The sequence below is a fragment of the Paroedura picta genome, chromosome 3 (genome assembly GCF_049243985.1).
Source record: "Paroedura picta isolate Pp20150507F chromosome 3, Ppicta_v3.0, whole genome shotgun sequence".
Taxonomy (NCBI): domain Eukaryota; kingdom Metazoa; phylum Chordata; class Lepidosauria; order Squamata; family Gekkonidae; genus Paroedura; species Paroedura picta.
The window spans coordinates 143219722-143246398 of NC_135371.1; the positions used below are offsets into that span (position 1 = coordinate 143219722).

Below are 26677 nucleotides of genomic sequence, written 5' to 3' on the forward strand. Positions count from 1 at the left end.
GGAGGGGGAAGACGCGAAGCACACCGGTTATGCACGGGAGGGGGCGTGACGGCGGCAAAACCCAGAGTAACCGATTATGCACGCGGCGATCTCGACGCCGCTTCTGGTTGCGCCCCGGTCACCCGGAAGCTGTGCTTTCTTCCGCATTTCACTGACGTGGCTTTTTCGGCAGCATGCACCGAAGCTGCGGCCGGTTGCAGCCGGCTCCGTGCGTTATTGGTGATTTTAGTTGCCGCCATTCCACCCCGAATGTGCGTTATTCACCCTGTGCATAATGGGTCTTAGAGACACATTTCATTTCTCAAATGTAGATGTTTGCTAACTAATGAGTAAAGTGGATCCTACCATAGATGTTATCTGAGACATCCAAATAAAATGGTAAACGTGACCGTCTGTACAAGAAAGATCAGCCTAAACTGGCCTTGAAATAATTTTATTGCATGGAGAATGTTTGGAGAAACAACTTGTCTTGATCTGCCCTATAGATACAATTGACCTTTGAGAAGTTAATGTATTACAGTCTTAATGTTTTTCAGTTTGTACAGCTTGTTAAAGTTTTTAAATGTTGTGATATAACAACTTCCAGAGAAGTGAGGGTATCGATGACAGAATAACACCTTTGAGAATAAACTTCAATTATTTCAATTTTCTGAAACTGTATTTCCTTTGGAAAATCCCCTAACAGTCTTTGGGACTGTCCTGTTGAGATTCTGACATTCATCCGTGATCGTAGAATCATAGAATCATAGAGTTGGAAGGGTCCACACAGGCCATCTAGTCCAACTCCCTGATCAACGCAGGATCAGCCCAGAGCATCCTAAAGCATCCAAGAAAAGTGTGTATCCAACCTTTGCTTGAAGACTGCCAGTGGGGGGGAGCTCACCACCTCCTTAGGCAGCCTATTCCACTGCTGAACTACTCTGACTGTGAAATTTTTTTTCCTGATATCTAGCCTATATCATTGTACGTGTAGTTTAAACCCATTACTGCACGTCCTTTCCTCGGCAGCCAACGGAAACAGCATCCTGCCCTCCTATGACAACCTTTCAAATACTAAAAAATACTCAACCTCCTTTTCTCCAGGCTGAACATTCCCAAGTCCCTCAACCTATCTTCATAGGGCTTGGTCCCTTGGCCCCAGATCCTCTTCGTCGCTCTCCTCTGTATGATGACTAGACCTAATCAGATGCAGAAGGAGAGTTAGTTCTTATACCTCACTTTGCACTGCCCAAAGGAGTCTCAAAGCAGCTTACAATTGCCTTCCCTTCCTCTCCCCACAACTGACTTCCTGAGAGTTAGGTGAGGCAAAGAGAGCTCTGAGAGAAACTGCTTTGTGAAATCAGGTCTATCAGGATTGGGACTATCCCAAGGTCACCTGACTGGCTGCATGTGGAGGAGCAGGGAATCAAACCCAGCTCACCAGATTAGAAGCTATCACTCTTTATCACTACACCAAACTGGCTATCATGTAAAACAGGAAGTCTGATACGCACTTATATATTCTAAACAATGCACAACTGTCACATCCATTATAGTTCTGGCAGGGGATGCAACAAATTTTATAGTGGGGCAGTTGTGTAGGGCCATCTGCTGCTCAATGCAGGATCAGACTCAAGTGTCCGTGATAAGTATATATCCAGCTGCTGCTTGAAGATCACCAGTGAGGGGAGCTCACCACCTCCTGAGGCAGCTGATTCCTTTTCCAGAGAACCTCTGAGTTAAACTGCCTCTTGATATTTTAAATGCCAATTATGGCTGCTATTTTTTTGTTATTTGTGCTGCTGCTTTTATTGACCTTTTTTCCTGTTGACCTGTTATTGATGTATATTGTTTTGTGTTGGATTGTGGTCTTGAACCAATTTTGTTAGCTAGGTTGCTGATTCACCTATTGAAAAGTGAAATATCAACAGTTTGAATATGGAACTTATTTTCAAAGTTTGCCAAAAGTGACAGTTGTCACCTGAATCATTCTGAAGTCATAACTCTCCCATAAGATCTAATTTCTCAGCTCTTGAAGTAAAGTGGAACCTCTGGAAAGACTAAGATGGGATTTAAAATCCTTGCAGACAGAATGAAAGTATGGGAAATCTTTTAGGAGGGCTTTAAACTGGCACCACAAATGGAAGGAGATGACCAGTATAGGAATTCAATGAAAGAGAGCAAATAGCAGAGGTACACTTGGGAGGTCCAGGTGAAATAGAATCAAATGTGTGAGAATTCCAGTGCCCATTCAGTTGAATCTTGGGCAATAAGAAGGAAGAGCTTCAGCTTTTAATGCAGACAAAGGGGTATGAATAATAGACATTAAAGAGGCTTGATGACTAGTCTCAAGGGTTTGTAGGGTGATAACGAAAAACTGCACCCAAAGATCACTGTGGGATCAGTTCTGGGCCTGATTTTTTTTAATTAAATTAAATTAAATTTGTTGATGACACCAAATTGGGAAGAGTAGTGAACACTCTAGAACAGGGGTCATCAACCCCCAGTCCACGGCCTGCTGCTGGGCCACGAGATCCTCGGCAGCGGGCTGTGGCTCCCTCTCCCCGCACCCCCCCCCACAGCAAGAAGTTTGCCAGGCCGTGGCCTGGCGAGCTTCTTGCTGTGGGGGGGGGGGCGGGGAGACGGAAGTGCAGCTGCCGGCATTCTGGCGGGCACAAACGCACATGCTCGGCAGTTTTATGCATGAATGCGCAGAGCTGCCGCACGTGCGCATTTGCACACCAGGAGCACAAACGCGCACGCGCGGCAGGTCTGTGCATGCGCGAAACTGCTGTGGGTGCAAACATGCATATGCGGCAGCTCCGCACATGCGTGGTGCCCCCGGGTCGCCCTCTCCCCTTGGCAATGGGCCGCAACCAGAAAAAGGTTGCAGACCGCTGCTCTAGAAGAGAGAGATAGAATTAATCCGAACATGGGGAAAGTACACAGATGAGGAAAAGTATTAATTTCAACAAGGATAAGTGAAGAGATTTGGGATACAAAAATGAGAAGTACGCATGCTGGATGGGAGGACACACTTCTGGGTAGCAGTGTGTGTTAACAAGATCTTGGGTTATTGATGGATTGTAAGCCAAATAGTCATGTGATGCAACAACCAAAAAAGCTAATGTAGCTTGGGGTGTATCAGCTGAGGCATAACATACAAACTGCAAGATGTCATAGTTCTGCACTGATCAAGTCACACCGAGAGCACCGTATGCTGTTCTGGAGGCCTTACTTCAAAAAGGATGTGGACTCAATGGGGCAGGTGCAGAAGAGAATGATGAGCATGAGGACAGGACTGGAGACCAGTCCCTATGATGAAAGGCTGAGTGTCTTGGAATGTTCAGTCTGGAGAATAGAAGGTTGAGGGGGGACAAGGTTTCTCTTTTTAAGTACGTGAAAGGCTGTCAGTTAGATGAGACCTGGGAGCTGTTCCTTTTGGCAGCAGAGGATAGGACTCATAACAATAGGTTTACATGCTGGCTGAATATTAGGATTTTTTTACAGTAAAAATAAGTCAGCAATGGAATTGGTTAGTTAGAAAGACACTGAGCTCCCTTTTGCTGGCAATCTCTAAGCAGTGGTTGGATGAACATCATAATAATAGTTTTAGGTTGATCCTGCATTGAGCAGAGGGGTTGGACTAGATGTCCCTATGGCCACTCTAAACTCTATGATTCTATTAAAGGGTTAACAATAACTTTTGATTCAAATGTTTAGGTAGTGTGCAGATTTTAGAAGTGTAGCTTACCCTTTGTGTTAAAAGCACAGCTAGCCGAAAAAGTAACAATACTGGCCAGTCAGGAGCAGGCATGATGCTTTTTAGACATGGAATAGCTCAAAGTATCAAACCAACGATTCCCATAGAAGAATGAGCATAGAACAGACCACTTGAGTTTTCCTGCTACAAAGGACAATTGTCATGTTTATTCCAGCCTGCTCTCAATGCAGGAAGCACAGATAACAAAAAAGAAAAGAAAACAGATTGGAAGAGATCCAGCAACGTTAAAAGAAGTATAAAACAAGCTGGGGGAGTGACGTCACAAAACATCCTGAGGAAAGAAGCAAAGAGGAATCTTCACTCTCTGTGAATACTAAATGGATGAAGTTATCTTATGACTCATTGTTAGCACAAACATTCCTTAGGAACAGTGGCATCTCTTTCCTTAATCACAGGCTGACCTGAAGGGTTGTAGCAGCACTGTTAACCACTGAAATCAAGCACTGCCCTGATGCTTGCCACTGCTTATGAACCCACGTTAGCCACTAACTCAGCATATTTTTTTCACATCAGACATTCAGATCTCTTTGTTCTTATACGAAACTCTCATTTGAGGACATTCTTCCCTTCCCTTCTTAGCTGTTTATGAGGTCTCTTCTAACTTCCAAGTCCACTTCCTACTCAGGAAGAAAGAAACAGGTCAGGCCATTGTCCGGTACAGTTGTTGTTTTCTTAACAGTAAAGGAAAGAACACAGTTTGTCTAGGATGTGATGAAGCATTATTGAACAGGACCATTTTTTTTAACAAAGAAGGAAGATGTATGTTGTCAATGGACTTTAGAGAAAAGGGAGGCTTTGAAGCTGGGTCTCTGTCAAGACCCTTTTCACATGTTTGGAGTCCAGCGGAAACTTTAAGAACAACACAATTTTGTGTACAGGCACACAACCTCAGATACAATGTCCATGTTTTGCCGTGTAATGTTTACAATGTTTCTTTGAGCTGTCTTTATGCAATGTTCCCTTGACCTGTTTTTTGCCTTATTTTATTGTGTAATAGCTTTATTAATTCTCCAGGTATAGCCATGTCAATACATTAAGCCAAGAAAGAAAGAAAAGGGGCAAATGAAGTAGAAGCACCAAGAAGAGAAGATCTGGTATATATTTAAGGGAAGGGAGAAAAAGGAAATGGGGTAGAAAATTAAGGAAAGGTATACAAGGAGATTTCAAAATAAATGCTAAGACTATGAGGCTGCCACACTGAGGGGGAAAGTTATGGCTGGCTTGGAAACTGGGGGGCTTTACGCACCGGGATCTTTGTTGCAAATTGGTCACTGAACGAAAAATCGCCATTTAAAATAGTGGAATTCGTCGTTATGCATACCTGCCTTTGTAGTGGAATCCAGTTGCGTTTTGTAGCGTTTCCCACAGCTTCCGGTCTCGGCAGAAAAGGAAGCGCTATTTCCAAGCTCGTCCCGCCCCTGGCCGTCAAGCAGCCAATGGGCAGCCGTTAGCATGCTCCCAAACAGCCCCTTTCCCTTTAAGAAAGGTTTTTTTTAAAAAAAAACAGACCCATTGTAACGAATCTGTGTAGATTCGTTGCAACGGAGAGACCCATCCAGCTGCCTAATGTGAGCTGTCGTTTGATCGTATGATCGTTGCCACGCTGCCTCGAGTGCTAAAAAAATAATCCCCCCCCTCTCACGGGCCCGATTTTCGGCTGAATTAATATGTAAAAAATAAAGGGACTTTATTTCAGCAAACGGGCTTTTATGTGGTTTGTGCTTAGTGACTAAAGGTGAAGGACTGAAGCCAGGGAAGCCTCTAAACAGAAAGAGGCTCGCTGGTGCGTTTATCCCCGCTCACTCGGAGAAAAAAAAATGGCGATCGCTTCGCCGGAAGTTTGGAGGACAGGCTCAGGAGGAGGGACTTTGAAGAAACCGCAACAATGTTAACGCACAGGTCTTTATCGCTAGTGTTGCAGATTGTTTGCAAGAGTGTAGCGCTTTCCGGAGGGTGAATCCACTTTTTGGGATTCCCCTGAAAGCGCTACAACGAAGCGCTTTTTGCTGATCGGTTTCTGGAGTGTTGCAGATTGTCTACGACGTCGTGCGTTATGGCAAATCAATAGCGTTTCCAATTGGCAACCATTGTGCGATTTTGAAGCCGTGCAAAAAGCCCCTGGTAATTGTGTAGTAGTTTCTTTTAGATTAGGAGGCCTCTTTTTCATCATATTTGTTGAGAGCATTTTATTATTGTGACCTTACTTGGCAGATGTATTCTTGTAGGAATGCTTGTAGTGTCTAGGCTGTTATGCACATTTTTGCATGGGAATCTGAGCTTCGGAAGCTGCAAGGCCTGGTATTGTGTGTAACATGGCAAGAATCAAACAAGGGGGAGGGGTCACAGGAGAAACATAAAGGTATGCTTGTAAGCTTGTTTTTCAGTTTCAACAAGGAAAACCCTTGCTTCTGTTCATCATCTCTCTTGATAAGGAAACTCTTGTCCTCCATGAGGGGACAGAGTACCAGGGAGCCAAGTTGTGCAGAAGCTGGCAAAAGGCACATAGGCTCAGTCCTGCTGTGACAGCATCACTGCTTTTTCTCTGTATCCCATGGGTGCTTTCTTAGCAGGATCCCAAAGGCACTACTGCTGTTCCTGAATTCACTCCTGTCATCAGGGGTTGTGTGAAGCATAGTGTCAAACAATTCCAGTAGTAGGACCATGGTTAGGGGCTGCTCCTCAAGCATTGGAGAAGTGAATTCTGGCTTTCAGGAGAGGGCATCTGCCTATTTGTTCTGGGAACTGGGGATATAAGTAATCATAAAGTTAAACAGAATGAAAAACAGGACCCACTGGAGCTATCTCTGGTTCAACTGGTGTTATGATGGTCTGTCTAAATTTGCACTGAGTGCTGAGTACCTTTAACGTGATGTCACCAAACCGCAAAAGCTGACAATAGCCGGAAGCTCCTACTCCCAGATGCTGTAGTTTTTCTCTGCATCACTGAGGTGTTATGAATGGTAGGCACAGGATTATAAGTGTCTGGTAAGGGTTTCTTGCTAGGATAACATGGCTCCAATTGTAACTTCAGTCTCCACCATGAATGGAAGGCTTGGGTCTGGGTAACATAGCAGCAGCTAAGTTGCAAGCCAGATCTTTATCTTCTGGAAAGCCTTTTAAATCTCTGATGGCTAATGAAAAGGTTCTCAGAGCTAAACAACATTGTGAAGGACACAGCTAGGGAAGAAAACTTCAGATTAACTGGCCCTCCAAGATGTTCCGGTGAGGATCCTAGCAGCTGCATTCTGCACCAGCTGCAATTTCTGGATCAAGACCAAGGGAAGGCCCCTTTTTATACACTTGGGCTAGGGCACGTTGTTATGGGTAGCTCAAGCAAATAAATATTCTAGCTTGATTTAAAATAAATCCAGCACCTATCACTATTAATTATTTCAACAAAATCTATGTATATTACAGATATATCTGAGAATTTATTGATAAGAATTGCTCTCATTGGAAGATGATATATTGAGGTAGAAAATTATGATTTAATATAAAATATAATTCATATATGTTAAATATTTATGCTTAATCATTTATTATTTTAAGTTATTTAGGGACAGGGCCACTAAGGAAAGATTGGTGTTTGAAAACAGATACACTATCTGGATACTGTTTTGGCTTGACCCATCAATAGAATAAAAAGCAATATAAGAATACAGCAGGCAATTAAGAACTTTTTATTTGGAACGCCATTGGAGGTGATACTTTTATTCTCCAAAAATGCAAGCAAAGCTTCCAGTCTCCATATTCTTAGGCCACTTATAGTTTTGGCCTTATCAGAAGATGACAATGAACCAATCAGAACATCCCCAGTTAGAATCCTCTGGAAAATTATCTAGTTGCTCTGATTTTTCCCCTTCCATTTTGTTGATCTCTGGTTCTCACAGACAGCAAATTATTCCATGTGTTTCTTTGGCCTTGAAGATGATAAGAGGCCTGTGAGCTGCTAAGCCAAACTAGGAACACTTGTAAGTTGGAACCAGCTAGAGATCTTGCATATTAACCGTAGAGAGGAGGGATTGTGGTCACTTTGCCTGACAGTTCCAGTCTGAATTAGGTTGACATGTGTTTCAGAATTAAGATCCCAGTGGACAACTCCCAGTACATTTCTGATATACATATGTCTCATGGCTGTAAAGACTTTATAATGTGTGAATTGGCCCTTGATGTATTTGTTCACTGTTGGGTGTAAAAACACAAAAGACCTAGTGTGAGAATTTTTTCTCATTAAAAAACGGTGTTGCTAACATCAGTATCACTAACCTTCAACAAATAAGACTTCAAAGACAGACTTTGGTATGTAATGACTGTATTTGAAGACCTGGACTTTTTCATCTTTCACAGAAAGTAATTGTGGCTGTGGTCCTAAGAACCCTTTCCATAGATTTGTTTAGAAGAAGAAGAGTTGGTTCTTATATGCTGCTTTTCTCTACCCAAAGAAGTCTCAAAGCAGCTTACAGTCACCTTCCCTTTCCTCTCCCTACAACAGACACCCTGTGAGGTGGGTGAGTCTGAGAGAGCCCTGATATCACTGCTCAGTCAGAACAGTTGTATCAATGCCATGGTGAGCCCAAGGTCACCCAGCTGGTTATATGTGAAGGAGTGCAGAATCGAACTCGGCTTGCCAGATTAGAAGACTGCACTCCTAACCACTATATCAAATTGGTTTGCTCCTAAACAATGTGGTGATATATAGTTACCATAATCAGTTGCTGCTCTTGTGAAAGCTTCACTTTGGGCTTACCTTGTATTCATTTTGTCTTTGCATAAAATATAACATTATCTACATTAGCAGCACTGACTACAGATTTTTTTTGTTCCCATTACTTGGGGAAATTGCTTCATGCACTTGACTACAGGATCTCCAATCAATGAAATCTTATCAAATAAATTTTGAGGGTGTCCTAGGACCTGTTGTTGTTTGTGCTACAATAGATTGACAGCCTATACCTCTCTAGAATTTGGAGCTCCTTAATGTTTTTCTGCCTATCTATCATGCTTATCTGTAACCAATCAATAGATATTTCACTAGACATATGATAATATCAAATACATACGTTCAATGGAGTTTAAACCTAAGTTACTAATTAATTTAATCATAATAATTACTTACTATAAGTAATAATAATTACTAATAATTTAAAACTGTGTTCAGGGATGGGAAATAAGTAGACACAAGTAGTCAACATTTTTTCCTAACACAATATGTGGGCTGCATAATTAGAGTATCTAGTAAGCATCATCCATCTGAAAGGTGTAACAAATGGGACAGTACCTTCAAATAACCAACATTCAGGTATTTTCATAGAGGTAAAGAAAATTTACCTCCAAATTTTCTAAATTACCGCTCTAAATTACCGCTGGGGGGTAAACGGTAATGACTGGGGAAGGCACTGGCAAACCACCCCGTATTGAGTCTGCCATGAAAACGCTAGAGGGTCTCACCCCAAGGGTCAGACATGACCCGGTGCTTGCACAGGGGATACCTTTACCTTTTAAAGAAAATTTATTTCTATAATCAGCAAAGTTACACATAGAAGGATACACAGGTAATTTAGGAGGCGTCTCCTAGGAACAAAATCTGATTGCAACCCCATTTAGTACTGCATTGTGAATAATCTAGCATAAATTCAGGAAATTTATTTTTATATCACAGAAAGCTAATTGTTTCTATAATCTGAGGTGAGAAAGTTCAGTTTCATAGACTCTCTCCCTGGGTTAATATCTTCAGGAAACAAAGCACAATTGCAACAAAGATGGTTAAGTAGCAAGCCAAAGTAAACTTTCATTACAAATAATTAATATTTACCACCAACACTGGTTATTGTAGATTCAAGTTACCTTAAAGCAACAGTCATTGTATTTACCAATGCAAGATACATGAAATGAGAAACAGAAAATTACCTGGAACAGCACACACACATTTGTAACCTTGCTCTCTAGTATGATGGACACAATCAGATTTTCCTCTTTGTATTACGTTATTACCTAAGACCCCTCCCTTTTCCAAAGAGTAGAACAAACATCACATGTCTGGAAAGACTCGAATTATTCATGCAATTGTTTTATCCTTCCAAATATAAAGAGTTTACAAGAACCAGGACAGGCAGCCCACTCACCTTATAGATTCAAAACCTCCTCAGCAGAGCAGAGTTAAGGAAGTCAACTTCATCTTCCCTTCTAAACAATGGAAATAATACAACAATGGAGTTGTGCTAGAGTCTGCCATTAACAGAAAAGACAGAGGTCCATCATATTCTTAAAATCAACACATTCACAGGCATGAACCTTTGAAAACTGGTTCTTACTTCATTATGTACAGTGATTTCATATAAGGATTTCCATCCATTCAGCCTCTACACAACTCATCAGGAAAATGTGTAGAGAATCTAGAACAAGGAAATCGTATCAGAAATAGTCAGCTTACTATACATATATTAATGGAATCACAATCAGAAGACCTTTAGCATACAAAAAAGAAATGAAAATATATATCATAAAGCATTGATTTTTCTACAATTAGGAGACTTCATAGCCAGGTGTAGAAACTTGGCAACCAATTCAATTACTAGTGAGTTTTTGCTTCCTAGTAAGAAAATAATCTTTGCCTCCTCATCAAATATTTAGAAAGGAGTGGGTTGATGAGCTGCCCACAAATAATGGTGTAGAGTGGACAACAGGAAAAAGGTGGTTTCAACACTGCCAGAATTAGAGGGACATATTTTTTTCAGAATAGGCATAGCTTGGCAAAAGTCCCAAAGGGTAGAGTGGTACGACGAGATATTGGGGGGAGGGGTGAAGGGGGGAATCACAGTCAGACTAATTCAGCAGTGAAATAGGCTACCTAAGGAGGTGGTAAGCTCCTCCTCACTGGTGGTCTTTAAGCAATGGCTAGACGGATAATTATGTTTCTCCTTGGTTGAAATCCATTTGTAGTAAATTGGGATTCTATGGCTTCTCACAAGAATGGTTGACCATGATTGCAAGCAGGCCAAAGCACTGCTTAAGCAAAGCAAATCAAATTTTATTATAGCATTTGCCATCCATAACAAGAAACTTTAAAACAAGAAACTTAACGTAGGAAATAACTAATAAAACAGATCTACCAATAACTAAAAACTATATAGTAGAAATTATATTAAGTTGTTTGAACTTAATTAAAATGTCAGAGTATTTTGCAACCTGCTCAACCTGGGGGTGTTCTCCCATAAGGAGCTTTTTAATCCACTCCTCTTCACTGTCCACATTCATCTGTCTAATCAGAGGCTCAATAATCTTGGTACAGGGTGCCCTATAAAATTATATGTGAAAAAACATGGTTTCCAGCTCCTTAGTCTTACATGAACAGAATCTCTTCTCCTGGGGGATCTCATTAAATTTCCCTTCCAAAATATTAGAGAGTAAGGCTGAACATCTGGCAAGTATGTATGACCTCCTATGGTTATTGATTTTCAACAAATAAAGGCAGGGAGCTGTTGTTAATATGTCTGCTAAGAAGGGGCATATTAAATGGTTAAACAAAGAATTCAGGATGTTGAACGATAATATGACTTTACGAAACATAAAAACGTAGCCTTTGATCCAACCATCTTGAATAAGGGTTTGCCCAAGCTTATTTATCTTGATAACCCTAATTATAGGAATGCTTTCACCTTAATCAGACATAATGCACTTCTTTCTTGTATTCTTGAAGACAGATATAAAAAGATTCCACCTGAATAATGTTTATGCCTTGGCTGTGATGGGAACATCAAGATCGTGGAACATGCCATTTTTTATTGTACAATCTATAACCAAAACTGTGAAGCTCTCATTACTCCTATAATTAGAGGCTTCTCTGGGATACAGAAACTGCACCATCTCTCTAATATGTTGTCAAAAAAGAATGTGAAATAAACTTTTAAAGATGGTAAGTTTAGACGGTTGGCTTCTAGATTTAGAAGTTTCTGGACAAATCGAGAGAATAAATTATTTTACTCTTGATGTATTTTATCTCCTGTTTATACCTATATATATATTCATGTTAATATTTTACCATTACATAGCTATTGTACTACAATGTCCAGTCATTGAAGATAAGTCAACAAAGAAAACCAAGACTCAGAATTGGATTTCAGAAAAACATTGTTATAAATGTGATCTCAAAAGATCTGTAAAAGTCCTGGGTGGGCGGAACAAAAAAACTGAAGTGAAAATAAAAGGCACAAAACATGCAATCAGAAATCAGGGCATAAACTGAAGCAGTATGGGGCCAGAGTATATGATCAAATGCATAGGAAATTGCTTATATGTTTTGTCTCTATTAGTGTCTCTATGTAATTTTTCTTCATAAAATTCTTGTTACCCTGAATTGTGTCTCTTATGCTGTCTTATCTCTGGAAATGAATCAAAGATTGTCAGAAATTAAAGTCTGGCTGATTACTTTTAATTTTTGACTATGTGTGCACTTTAGAACTGATTCTAACAATTTTGTGTCTTTAATGCTCATGGAATATTCTACATCTAAGTGACTAAGATGCATTGAACAAAAGATCAGATCTGTGGATATTTCCTTAGATTATTTATCTATGCCAATTGAATCCTATTCATGTAAAAGCCTAAAATGAAGTTTATTGGGCATGGGATTACAAAATCTCAGTGAGACAGTCCAACCCCCTGTTCAATGCAGGATCGGCATAAAGCATCCAGGATAATTATCCTGCAGGATCAAGGGTGCAAAACTTTTTTGAGTTAAGATGAATTTCATCCAACAGAGAACTGCAGTAGTCCACACCCAAAACCATTCCAGTGGGTCTGGTACAAGAGGCGGGCCCTTCGCACATGGTGCCTTTTAAGCGCCCCGGTCCCACACCTCTCACCACTGACACTGGCATGTCACTTACAATGTGGCGCCTACCCTCAATGCTGCCAGGGCTCCTCCCCCGGTGCATCTTCCTGCTGCCTGCTCCTCTGCCACGTCAATGGTGGCTGCAGTTAAGTCTTCATTGCTTTTTATCTAAGGATGATCTAGGGATGGTAGAGATCTTCTGCATGCAAAGAATGTGTTCTGCACTGAGCTCTGGTCCCTCTGAAGATGCTCACTAAACTGACAAATTCTATTTTAAAAAATCACATGCAGATTTTTTTAAACATATGTTTTAAACATGGACATAAAGGTAATTTCTATAGTATTCATAATGACAAAACATTGAGTCCATTAGCATCTTTAAGACCAACATAGATGTATTCAAAGTGTGAATTTTCCATTGTATGCACCCTTGTTCAGACAGCACACAATCAGAGTTCACAAACTTGAAAGCTCACGCTTTGAATAAATCTTTGTTGGTCTTAAAGGTGTTATTGGACTTGTGTTTCATTGTGCTGCTTCTGACCAACACGGCTCCCCACTTCAATCAGTATTCATAATGGTCAGTTAATTCTGAATGGTGCATGTATTGTTTATAAGAGCACTTTTCAAGCTTATAGAAATCCTTTTTAAAAATCTCCACCCACTCCATTAAGCCCTCCTCCAAAAAAAAAACTTGATAAGAGATGGAAACTTTTTCTCCTGGGAACACCCTTTTTGTGATAACCATGAGCAAAATATTTCCCAATCCTAGTCCACATGTCTGGCCACACCTATCATCCTTCTCCAACCTCCTTGTGAAATGGGAATAGATTGTTTACAGTTTATAAACTTCACTATAAAATTGCCCTATAGAACAAACTGAGGCTATAATACTCTGTAAAAGCTAGATTCTCAAGGGAAGCAACAAAGATACATTAAGAGCCTGCAACTGAACAAGATCTTGAAAATTCTAAAGCAAATGGAAAGATTCAAGTAGGTAAAGAAGGGTAAGAAAAGGAGATGGTGTCTAAGGAAAAAAGGAAGGAGCAGGATGGAAGTCTGTCCCCATCAATGTAAGATGTGAGGATGAGGCAGACATAGTGGACTCTTGACAGGAATATGCTTCTTTACAGTATCAGTGCCTCACTTTCTCTTCCATCTTACACTTTGCTCAGTCAACATTCTTCCAATCTTGACCTCCCTCTACCATTGAGTCTCAGGGGTCTTGGGATACAAGCACTGAGATATATGCAGAAGTTACTTATATTTAGTTACACATCAAAAACCTAAGTAATTTCATGTCAAACTTAAAGAGAAACCTAACAATATAAAACCTAACAACATTTAGTAACCAACAGCAGCCAAAATGTACCATCAAAGCATCAGATGGGAAACTAAACAAGTTAAATAGATGAGGCTTGTTTTAGTTTTGCTTTGCTTTTTCATATGTTTGTTAATGACTGTGCATCTCCCCTCAAAATAAATCTCTCAATAACTTTACCAGAGCAGATATCAAAAGGTTGTTTTTGAAAAGGTTCCAGATGTCCAATATTAACCAGCTGTACATTCATTCCCCTAAACTGATAAGTGCTGGATGGAACAATTCTATCTACCATTTTACTGGACAAGAGAAAGCCCACATTTCCAAGCCAGGTTTCCAGTTGACTGCTGCCATTTTATTCTTCACTGAAGCAAGGAAGCAATTGTTTAATGTAAATAATACAATGAATGGGATGAAAATAATTTTAAATTAATGAAGCCTTTATATATTAAACTAACTGGATCTGTGGTGAAGGATGTGGAGTGTTGCTGCTGAATGTTCATTATTTATCAGGACTGGGAAGAGAAAATGAAGCAAGTGTAAATAAAATAAATAAATGCTTGGATATTTGGTGGACAAGGAAGCATAGAATAAAACTATTTTATATGTTTCTGAGATATTCACAAATGGTCTATGGCAGTGGTTCTCAACCTTCCTAATGCTGCAACCCTTTAATACAGTTCCTCATGTTGTGGCGACTCCCAACCATAAAATTAACGAAACGGATTAATGGTGTGAAGATCCATTTTTCATGATTGTATATAAATTGTTTTTCTCCAGGGTTCTCAGTTCACTTCTGCCTCTTGTCCCACCATGCTGATCTCACTCTTTTTCACTGCTCCAGACAGATGAATGCTCTATCTCGATCTACCCCACAAGGCTGTTGTGTAGATGGCGCCCCCCTGCCAAGCTGCATGCCCTGCTTCGTCTCCTGTGAAAGGGTCATTCAACCCCCAAAGGGGTCCCGACCCTCAGGTTGAGAACCACTGGCCTATGGTCTCAAATTGGAGGGAGTTGTAGCAGAAGGTTTCCTCCATCATCATTGGGCTCACTGTCACACCTTGTAGTCTCATACCTTCTGGTTTAGTTAGTAATTAGATAGCGATTGACTACAAATTTAGATCAGTAATTAACAGCATCTACAGAGAAGAGTATGGAATGATTCTTTCCTCAAAACTCATTCAGAGTGATGTCCATGCATGTATACTTTCCTTCTGCTACCTGGAGTTATTTCCAGAAGCAGAAGACAGAGTACAGGAGCTGGCTGTAGACAAGTGGCAGGCAAGCAGGTGTATTGGATAAGGAGCAAAGGAGCTCAGCTCCTTCCTAATTAACCAACATAAGGAGTCTGTTCACTTTACCTCCTCATCGGCTTATGTTAAGGGTGAAAGGGTGTTGAGTCCTCATCACCTGTTGAACAATTGCAGCAGGCAGTTGGGAAGAGAGAACAAGCATGCATTTTTGGCAAGTTGTCTCAAACTCTGCTGGGGATGTATAGTTAGAACTCTAATAATCATCATTCTCCTGGATAACTCGGGTTTAGGAAATATTATAGATGCTCTAAATCTGAGTAGAATTATTTCCAGCATCTAGAAGCTGGAATTATTTCCAGCATCCAGAAGGTTTCCAGTCTGACAATTATTCTGGTATCTCACAGGCTACTTTCCATTTCCCAAGCAACTGGAAGTGGTATGGCTTGGGTAAGAGAGTGATGCAGACTCAGCCAGTATTCATATGACAGAGATGTTCTAAAGCAGAGTTCCACAACTTTTTTGAGTCTTTGGGCACATTTAGAATTTTGACACAGTTTTGTTTTGCAGCCACAAAATGGCTGCTGTTGCTTACCTTCACCACGAAAAAAAGGATGGTTCGAAATGAGTATAATAACAGAAAAAAGAACCTATCCTAGGCTATAATAAACAATTTCACAATAAATGTAACTAAACGTGTCTAATCTCTTCTTTAAATAGAACAACCAAAATGGCCTCCAGATTAAAACCGTTTTCAAGTGAGTTTTCATCAGTGGTTGTTTTTCAGCTTAATGTTTGCTAATGAAGTCCTTCAATAGGATCAATTCTTCTTGGCAGGATTTAAATAATATATATGTGGCCTTTGGCTCACAGGTATGGGGAAGTCTAGTCAAAGACTAGGAGTGAAGAACCAGATCTAATCATAGTTTGTACGTTCTGATGGTAATGCCGAGACTCCGCCCTAGCCTCAACCATATGCCTGGCAGAAGAGCTCTGTCTTGCAGGCCCTGTGGAAAGCTGACAACTCCAGCAGAGCCCTCAGCAATTCCGGGAGCTCATTCCACCAGGTTGGGGCCAGGACCAAAAAGGCCCTGGTCTTGGTCAAGACCAGGCAGTCAGAGCCCAGGACTACCAATAGATTCATGCCAGCAGAGTGAAGAGCCCTGCTGGGGGCATAAGCAACTAAGCAGTACTGCAGATAGCTGGGACCCAGGCTGCATATAGCCTTAATGGTCAATACTAATATATCGGCCCTCCATGGTGTTCTAGTGATTTTAAAACAAAACCAAAGCTCAGTCTGATGATTAAAACATTGTTCTCCCTGGCCAGGCTCCAGTGTGGGAAATCAGCAGCCCGGGACAAAAACTGTGAAAGAAACAGACATTGTAAATATAAGGCCCTGGAAGAGACAGGGTTTAGCTCTCCTTAGTTTTGCTCAGTTTTAGTTCAGTCTCGACCTTTTGCAATCTTAAGTTTTCTTCCCCCCTCCCTGTCCGGGCTTCCTGACAGTAACCAAATGTGTTATTTTCCATTTGTATAGTTACAGATACTACTATTTGCAACTCTCCATCAATGAGTAAGTAAAAGTAACTTGTAAAAGTCATTGTTGTAGCTGCAATTTACCATAGTCATTTGGGCTGGGGGAGTAGCAGCATGTGTCTCGATTTCCTTTGGTATATTGTCATGACTTTGAGATCCCCAAGTGACGGAGGATACACAGGGACAACTGTTGCAGTTGACCCACTCTCCCTTTCAGGCATTGATGGGACACCATAATGAAACTCTAAATTCACTGATCATTCTGTTGCTACAGCATCCTTTAAATATGTATTTCTCTTGTGGGTGTTTTTTTCCCCAGTCTGTGATATTTCATTATCAATTAATCAGCATGTGAGTTTGCTGCCTGGGTGTAGCAAAGACCCAAAATTATATTTACCATTAAAATCTGCTAAGTCTGTGACTCTTATCACTTTGATGTAAAAGAGATTTCATAGTTAAACAAAGTTGTTGACATTCACTTTGCACAAGCCACTTATCAGTCTAAAACAAAAGTGAACGCCGATTAGACAACAACAGTAGAATCACGACTTCAATTAGCAATGTTATCAGTTACGTTCTGTGGTCAAAGTCCGGTTTTATCAAGCTATAAAAGGATAAAGATTGTACTGCCAATCTCGGGTGAGCCTGTGTCAACAACTCAAATACCGGAAAGAGACCAAGGGACCAAATGGAGAATTCTGCCCATTGCTTGAGAGGGAATTACTTTCTATTTAGTTTCATAAAAGGCTATATTTGATCATTCATTTTCAAAAGAAAGTAGAATGGCATTAATATATCTGCCCACTTTTGAGGTTTACAATATGGCAACTTTTTGCTTATTTTCCAGCAATTTTTCTGCCAGTGACCTCCTTTTTTCAAATATAAACTTTCATCGTGGAACAATCCAGCCATAAAAAACAAAAGGCCTTTTTAAAAATTGAGTGGACTGAAGGGTATTGTTAGTAAAATACTTTGCATTGTGTTCATGTATGCACTAATCATGGCACAGTGTTTCCAGTGCTGGCCTAGGACTAACAAGAGCCACATTCAAATTCCCACTCAGTCACAGTGGCTTTGAGCCAGTCGGTATCACACAGCCCAAACACAGGCCAAAGATGCTTCTCATGGAGAGAGAGAGAGAGAGAGAGAGAGAGAGAGACAGACCCAAACGACATAAAGAAAGTCAGAACAATAAAGGACCCTTTATGATGGAATATTATTCAAATGTAATTCACCGGCCCAAGAACACTTCTGTTGTTTTTTTCTTAATATGTAGATCATCCTTTAGATGCAGTGCCATGGTTGTCAAAGATTTTAGCCTTTATTTAGCAACAGAGTAGATTTTGTTTGTGGAACATCTGACTATATTACTGGACCTTTAAAAAAATACAAGGAAATGGGTGAAAATTGCTATATAGCGATGGCCTTCAGTGTGCTGAATCGGTCTGTAAGTTAACAATTCAATTAACATATAACAAAAATTTAAAGGAGAAATAACACATACAATTATGTTTGCACAAATGGTGTTAATCTGTGCCTATCGGGTTGGATGTTGGTGCCCCTGTTTTAGAAAAGTAAGCATACATTATTCTGGAAAGTAGCTTAAACAAAGTAATTAGATTTATCTAAACTGTGTTTAATTTTCCTATTTTCCCTTGACTAGCATTTCTACAAGCTCACTGTAAAATATGCATGCCAAACTTCCATGAAAAATATTTGAGAAATATGATGATCTAATGATTGAATTTGTTGCAGCCAGGAACACATTTTCATTAATAATCTGGACAGCTGTGTCCATTTGTATGGATTGCCGGGAGCTTGTAGTTTGAGCTTTTTTGGTGTATTACATGTGCTTTTTGTGATGTGCCATTCTGCCTTGAATGAGTTAATCTGCTATGGTCCTGATTTTCAAGGGTGTTTTTTTTCTTTTTTAATGGGAAAAAACCTTTAAAGTTTAGCAAAAAGGGAAATGGACAGGAACCAAAAAAAAAAGTTAAAAGGGAAATGTCTGTAGGCCTCATGATGGTGTACCACAGTTTCTAAAATATGATGTCATTTTAAAAACCTAGTATACAATATAAATTAAAAACTGCCAAAGGCTTTATACATAGCCTCAGATATAGTACAATCCTATGGACATCCTAGTGCCTCAATGCTACTGACAAAATGAGTTTCAACATTGCCACCTTTATCAGTGGTCTGGTATCTGTATATAAAAGTACAGCATAGAAGAAATAAATAATGAATTTTGTAATGTTAGCTCTTTTACATAAAACCTTAACAAACATAGACAATGGATACATGTTCACACATATATGGACCAGCAAGACAGATAAAATAAATGGAATCTTCTAAATTCTCAAAAAGAGCCTCTGATCAAGGAAAATATTAATCATGTCCCAGTTTGCATTTCCAGCATCCATGTCAGTGTCCTCCAATCAAGTAGGGAGCCATATACATGGAAAGTATATGCTGATAGCACCCATTTCCGAGAAAGCTGCTGTATCGTAGCAGTGATCCATTAAGTCGAGCATGCTGTTTCATGCAGCAAGAAGAAGAAGAGTTGGTTCTTATATGCTGCTTTTCTCTACCAGGAGTCTCAAAGTGGCTTACAATTGCCTTCCCTTTCCTCTCCCCACAACAGACACCCTGTGAGGTGGGTGAGGCTGAGAGAGCCCTGATATTACTACTCTATCAGAACAGCTTTATCAGTGCTGTGGTGAGCTCAAGGTCACCCAGCCTGCTGCATTTGGGGGAAGAGCAGGGAATCAAACCCCACTTGCCAGATTAGAAGTCGGCGCTCTGAATAAACCACTACACCAAACTGGCAACTAGCCAGTTGCCTGTGAGTGCCAACAAGCAGAGCACAGCCTCCCCTATGTTTCCTCCTAGTATTAGTATCCTGGAGTTCACTGCCTCTTACTTTATTCACTTTTTGTCAAACCCAGGGGTATCCATAGTTGTCCTCAACAGGTATTTAAAGGCCATATGAGTTTGATGAGGGTGGACTGAGAGAAGTCCAGTCCAGATAAGAAAGATTTATTAATGGTCTCTCTTACCACAGAAGTAGAATTCCACCATACTGGATAGGAATTCACTACTCAGATTGGCAAGCCAAGGTAACTTTTAGTTCCAGCATTGCTGTTACGGCATCAGTCTGTGTTATCCGCAGGGCTGCCGTTAGTGCTCAGTTTCAGCTGGTTCAAGTACAGCAGCTAGCTACTAGTACTGAGCAACATTGTCTCATCTCCCCAATATCAGAAGTTCTTTACTGGCTTCCATGATGATTCCACAATAAACTCAAAGTTCTGGTGTTAACCTTTAAAGCTTGACATAGTATTGAGATGTATGTTGAAAGGATGCATACCTTAATCAGATTATTTTAAAATTTAGCATGGATACAGCCCAAATTCCCACAGCTGGAAGGGGGGGGGCAATTTTCAAGGAGATATTCCTTGGAGTCCCACCCCTCCCATATTCAGCATTTGGAGAATATTTTTGGGTTGAAGGCTATTGTGATATATTTGTTACAGTGTTGGATTATATCCTGAGAGGCCCAGGTATGAATCCCCATTCTGTTATGGAAACTTGCGGGAAGATCTTGATCCAGCTACACTTTTTCATCTCATCCTACTTAATCTGTTTATTGTGAGGATCAAATGGAGGAGAGGGGAATAATGTAAACTACTTGGGGTCCCACAGGGAAGAAAGGTTTGGTATGAATGAAGTAAATAACAAAATGAATTCATTTTTAATGTGATTTGGGGACTTCTAGGTAGAATCTAAGCCACTAATCTGTTTTTGATTATGTATTTTATATCCTCAAATGCATGGTAGACCTTGGAAATATTCTTTCAGAATTAACTGTCTTACTCCACTCAAACAAAATGTCCCTTTACTGTAATATTCCTTTCCAGAATGGAAAACCTGATGTGTTTTTTATGAGATCAGAAGTAATCTTAACATGCTACCAATATAAACAATACAAATCAGCTAAAGGGACATATACCAAAAGTTGCAACTGCAAAACATCCATTTAATCTCATGTTACTCATTTCTTTTCAAGGCCTGTGGAAACTCCATCTACAGAATTTCAGCTGTTAGGATTTGGAAGCTGAAGAGTTCAAACTCATCAACAACTACAATAATTTATTATGTTTTTGCAGCACAACAAAATACATATTAATGGACGCCAAGTATTAAATTATCATTATTGTGAAATTACTTTGATGGAAATGAGTAAGAACAGTAGGTTAAGAGATGGAAAAATGTGTTGGATATTTCATTCATTTTTGGTTTGGCTGGGAAGATTTTATAACCTTTTAAAAAATAGCAGCTAATAATTTTCTGTTAAGATGTTCTCCTGGTACTACCCAGGGGTAAGCCATATTGTCCAGAAATGCTCTGGCACGTTTGCTGAGGTACTGTTTTCTATCAAGATTGATCCTTTTCTTATGAAGGAAGGTCATTTCTGCAATTGTTTTAAACGAAGGTCTTGACCAAAAATCAAAATCCATGTACAATATATATATATATATATATATATATATATATATATATATATATATATATATATATATATATATATATATATATATATATATATATATATATTTCTGCCTTCCACATCAGGAATGGTCAACAAGTGGCTCACCCACATGCTTGAACCAGCTTCTGTCTGGACCTCAACAACTCTACCAGGAATTAATCAAAATGCAATAAACACTTGCCTATAAACCAATCAAAAGGAACATGGAGAAAAGAGGAATGATACTGTGCTGAAAATATAAAAATGTTGATGCCTTGTTGCAAACACCATTTCCCATTTATGTTGCTTATTAAATGTGGGAAAGGGCATTCAGTGTCTGACCTTATATAACCTTACTAGATGTCATCTTTTTTCCATTTTTGTCTTGCAAGCTTTATGAATTTTGGGAAGTGCACTATTATGGACTATTTGACAGTTACTAAAAGTTGTAATACCTTGAAAGAAAGCTAACACCATCATAGGTAATGAATTAATCACAATGCTAAAAGTGCAATGGGAACCAATATAAGGGCACATGAATAAGAATAATTAATTATATCTTCAGTATGTAAACAATCTGTACTTTCTACCAATTGGCTTTTACTGGCATAAATGGCCCTACAAAAGCGCTACCTGTAGCATTCACTGATTTAGCTGCAGCATTTGACTCCATTGATAGAAATTGCTTGTGGGAAGAAACTTGTGGGAACAAATATTGATAAGTGGTTACTATTCTTATTATGTAAGCTGTATATGGATAATATACCCAGAGTGGGAATATCTGGATCCCTAACTAACAAATTCTATCAATAAGGGTATAAAGCAGGGGTGTGCCTTGGCCTCTGCTGTTCAAAGTTTATATAAATAATATAGTTGAAAGACTCATAGGACTGCAATTCTTTTCTCCTTCTTTAGATCAAGAAAAGAGATCTCCATAGTATTATACATAGAAGATATAGCCTTACTCTCCCTCCCTAAAACTGGTTTAAGGAGATTGTTACATCAGTTACTGTAAGGCTCTCAGTGTCAATTATGATAAGACAAAGCCATTAGTCTTCAGGAAAGGACCAAGAAATATCTTTGGAGTGTACACAATAACTCAATTAATCAATGCAACTCTTTTAAGTATCTTGGAGTCATAGTCAAAGATATGCTAAATTGGAATATACATTTAGCATCTATCTGGTCCTCTGTGCAAAGGACAGGGTGTTCTATCTTGCAATTTTTCTACACGAAGGATGGTTTTCTTATAAACCCAGTCCTAAAATTATTTTAAATGAAATTAAATCTTCAGCTATGTATGGAGTGGAAATTTGGGGCTGGAAAAAACATATCCTTACTACCTTGGAAACAATCGAAACCTTCTTGTGTTGAGATCCACATTGGTGTCTTTACATAAAATCTGTTCTTATTCCAAGCCCTCAGTAAAACATGTCTGGCACAATGGTTTTTAAAAATCAACATTAACTTTAGCTTCATCATACCATAGATAACAATGTCAACCAAATCTTAAATCATGTCCTTCCAGTGTTTCTCAATGTTATCCATTCTTTCAACTATGCCAAACAGCTTCCTGTAATATTTAATTTCAAATCAGTCAGTGCCAACCCTCCTTTTTCTTTAGCATCTTGTAAAAATTTTCCCCCTGGCAGATAAATCTCTTTGCCATTGTTAAATGGAACATTAGAAATCATTACAGGAATTGTTTGAAAAAACTTATTTTAGATAAGAAATTCATTTTAATCACCACAATTCTCACTCATAGAGTCAGTTTCAACTAATATCATCTTGACAGATCTTCTTATATTTCATTCCATATTTTAATATAGTTATTCTGGATCTTAACACAAGAGGTTTTTTTATAGAAGAGAAATGTTAATGAAAGATAACTGGTCAAGCTATCATGATATCCTGGAATTTTCCTAAGAGGAGTGCAAAATGAAATCTAGAGAAAACTTAAAGGAAGAAGGGTACAACTGTTAATGTTTTTTCTATTCTCAATATTTAGAAAGATTTTAAATGGATAAGAACATGTATGGTTTTGAAGATTCTAAATCTGTGGTTGAGGGACAGAGCTATGTACAAGATGAACATCTTATAGCAAAATCTATAACCTCTTACTGAAATATGATACAGCGGAGGAACAGGTGAAAGAATGCCTCTCTGTTCTCTACAAACAGATCAAACCCTTCACCAAAGAATGGACATAAGTGTGACATCAAAAACCACAACATTGAAAACCTGTAGGGGAACACTTCAACCTTCCAGGGCATTCAATAAGGGGCCTCAAAGTAGCTATTTTATTGCAAAGGAACTTCAAGAACAGACTATAAAGGGAGATTGCAGAAATGCAAGTTATTACAACACTCAAAACAATGGCATACCCTGGACTCAACAAGGACATAGATGTTTTTTATCTCATTATGCATGCTAACATCATTCAACTCTTATATCCAATGTGACTGTGATATGATGTTAGTAATATGTAATGTAGTTTTAAATTTAACTCTCTGGTCTCAGGACAAGTTAACTTGCCAGCACAGCTTGTCACTTGCAGGGGTGTTTCCATGCTTGGGTGAGATGAATGGGGCAAGCAACTAGTCTCTTTTAATTATTTCTTTTCACAACTGGGAAAGTTTCTGCCATTAATTACTAACATGGACAGTTTTATTTCTCCAACTAGCAAGAAAGCCCATTGCAAGGAGGAATACAATGGTCGCTAGGACCCAGGGGACACCGGGAGATGCAGATCTCTCTCTCTCTCTCTCTCTCTCTCTCTCTCTCTCCCTGCTGCATGTCTCCTGTGCCTTGCAGAAGGAGCCATAGCAGGTAATTAGGGCCCCTTAGGAGGGAAGCAGGGCTGGTCAACAGCTTGGGGCAGCTCTCTCTGTGTCTCTTTGCCTCCCTTGCAACAGGAGCAATAGGAGGGAATGAGGGCTTGTGTTTGGTCTGGCAGGGCTCTGTGTGTCTCTCTCTGTCTCTAGCATGCTGAGAGGAACATGGCTAGCATCCAGGGATGGAGGGCAGGAGCTGCAGGGGCAGGACCAATTATCATATGGCATAATATGGCTTAATTTGGATATTATGACACAGTTTACTAATTTGCCATAGTTTACTTTTGCCTTATATCTGTACTGTCATGATTCTTGTTCCATTTAGTCTGAAGAAGAGTGCCTGCACTCAAAAGCTCACGCCTTGAATAAATCTTTGTTGGTCTTAAAGGTGCTATTGGACTCAATTTTTGTTATCAGCACAATTTTTGTTATCTGGATTACTTATGCTTAAAGAAAAGACAAATATACTTCTGCCCTTTTTTACCCAAACCTATACTAATTGTGCTGTGTTGGGTTTGAACTGTGCTTGACCTGCTTATTTGCTGTGAAGTTGAGTTAGCCTACAAAGCACTTTTTCTTTCCACCAACAATTAACCAGGAGGAAATAAGTTGAAAAGGAAAGAGAAGGATTTTCAGGAACTTTGAATGTGATTGAGTAGCCTTTTTGATTTTTTTTTTCAAACTTACCAAAGTTGTTGCAGCCTTTGCTTTTATTGCGGTCGAGAAAAAACAGATGGGAGAGGGAGTTGTACTGATTTGTAAAGCAATTTCAGAAAGAATATCCTAAGCACGGAGATGATGGTGCTCAGGCCCACATGGTAACCATCCATTCTGGCATGAAAGCCTTGATGACTGACTCAGTGGTTTTTAGCTTATGTTCCATGGAGCCAGTAAGGCTCCCTGATTTATCACTTAGTTGGAGGATGGTAAGGATGCAGGCCTCCAGAACTGCACATGGTACTTCAGGTATTGTCTGACCAATGTCGTATACAGAGGGAGTATGTCATCCTGTGATTTTGATGTGATGTTTCTGTTGATACCGTTCAAGACAGCATTTGCCTTCTTTACAGCCATGTCACACTGTCTGCTCATATTTAGCTTATAGTCCACAAGTAACCCAAGAGCTCATTCACACACACTGCTGTCCTGAAGTGTCTCTCCCATCCAATATGCATGCTTCTCATTTTTGTGACCAAGTCTTCCAGGATGAGGAATGTTGCAAAGATCCCTACCAATCTGGTTTCCAGCCAGGTTTGGGGACTGAAACATCATTGGTTGCCCTGATAGATATCTTGGACAATAGGAGTGCAACTCTGTTGATTCTTGTAGACCACACAATGGCATTGAATACCATCAATCATGGTATCCATCTTGACAGGGGCTGGGAGGCATTGTTTTGTGAAGGTTCCACTCCCACTAAGACAATAGATTTCAGGATGATTGCTGTTCAGCTCCTTGGCCTTTGGCCTGTGGGATACCACAAGGTCCCAGCTTTCTCCCCTATGCTCTTTAAAATCTGCATGAAACCACCGGTTGAGCTCATCCAGAGATTTGGACTGGATTGTCACCAATATACACATGACACTCAACTCTATCTCTCATTTACAACTGATTCCAGGGAGTTGTAGGTACCCTCAACCAGTGCTTAAGAGCAGTTTTGGGGTGAATGTGGGTCAATGAACTGTTTATTCCCAAAATAACTGCTACTGATGGGTGAAAACTCATATTCAGGATTTAAAGTGTCACCTATTTTGGATAGTTCTGTAATTCCTTTGAAGGAATAAGTCCATAGAATCATAGAACTATAGAGCTGGAAGAGGCTATACAGGTCATCTAGTTCAACCCCGTGCTCAATGCAGGATCAGCCTAAAGTATCCATGATAAGTATCTGTCCAGTCACTGCTTAAAGACTGTCAGTGAGGGGGAATTCACCACCTCCTTAGGCATCTGTTTCCACAGCTGAACTACTTTGACTGTGAACATTTTTTTTCTGATATCTAGCCAGTACTGTTCTACATATAGTTTAAACCCATTACTATGGATCCTATCCTCTGCTGCCAACAATTGCTCCCTGCCCTTTTCTAAGTGACAACTTTTCAGATACTTAAAGACAGTAATTATGTCCCCTCTCAACATCCTCTTCTCCAGGTTGAACATTCCCAAGTCCTTCCACCTTAACTCATAAGCTATGGTCCTCTGGTCTCATATCATCCTTGACGCTTTCTTCTGAACTTTTTGCCCATGCCCTTTTTGAAGTGAGGCTTTCAGAACTGCACACAGTTCTCCAGATATGGTCTGACCAATGTGGTATACAGCAGGACTATGACATCATGTGACTTGATGTGATGCCTCTGTTGATACAGCACAAGACTGCATTTGCTTTCTTTATCGACACATCACACTGTCTGCTCATATTTAGCTTATAGTCCACAAATGCCCCAAGATCTCATTCGCACACAAAACTACCCAGAAGTGTAGTTCCCATTCAGTATGCACACTTCTCATTTTTGTGACCCAGATGTAGAACTCTGCACTACTCCTTATTTAATATGCCTTCTTTTACATCATGTTCAGATCTCATTGGTCTTTTCCCCAATCTTCTGGAGTGTTCA

General features: G+C 39.8%; 1 protein-coding gene across 4 annotated transcripts in view; it reads right to left on the bottom strand.

Moving 5' to 3' along the window:
* The window catches only part of KCNJ16 (potassium inwardly rectifying channel subfamily J member 16), a 63407-nt gene that overhangs the window by 32388 nt on the left and 4342 nt on the right, over positions 1-26677 (bottom strand). For 2 of the 4 annotated variants that reach the window (XM_077328346.1, XM_077328343.1), the window contains exon 2: positions 9886-9946. The exons of the other annotated variants lie outside the window; for them this stretch is intronic. The gene's annotated coding sequence lies outside the window, so the exon portion shown is untranslated. The remainder of the gene's footprint in view (positions 1-9885; positions 9947-26677) is intronic. 4 annotated transcript variants of the gene reach the window in all.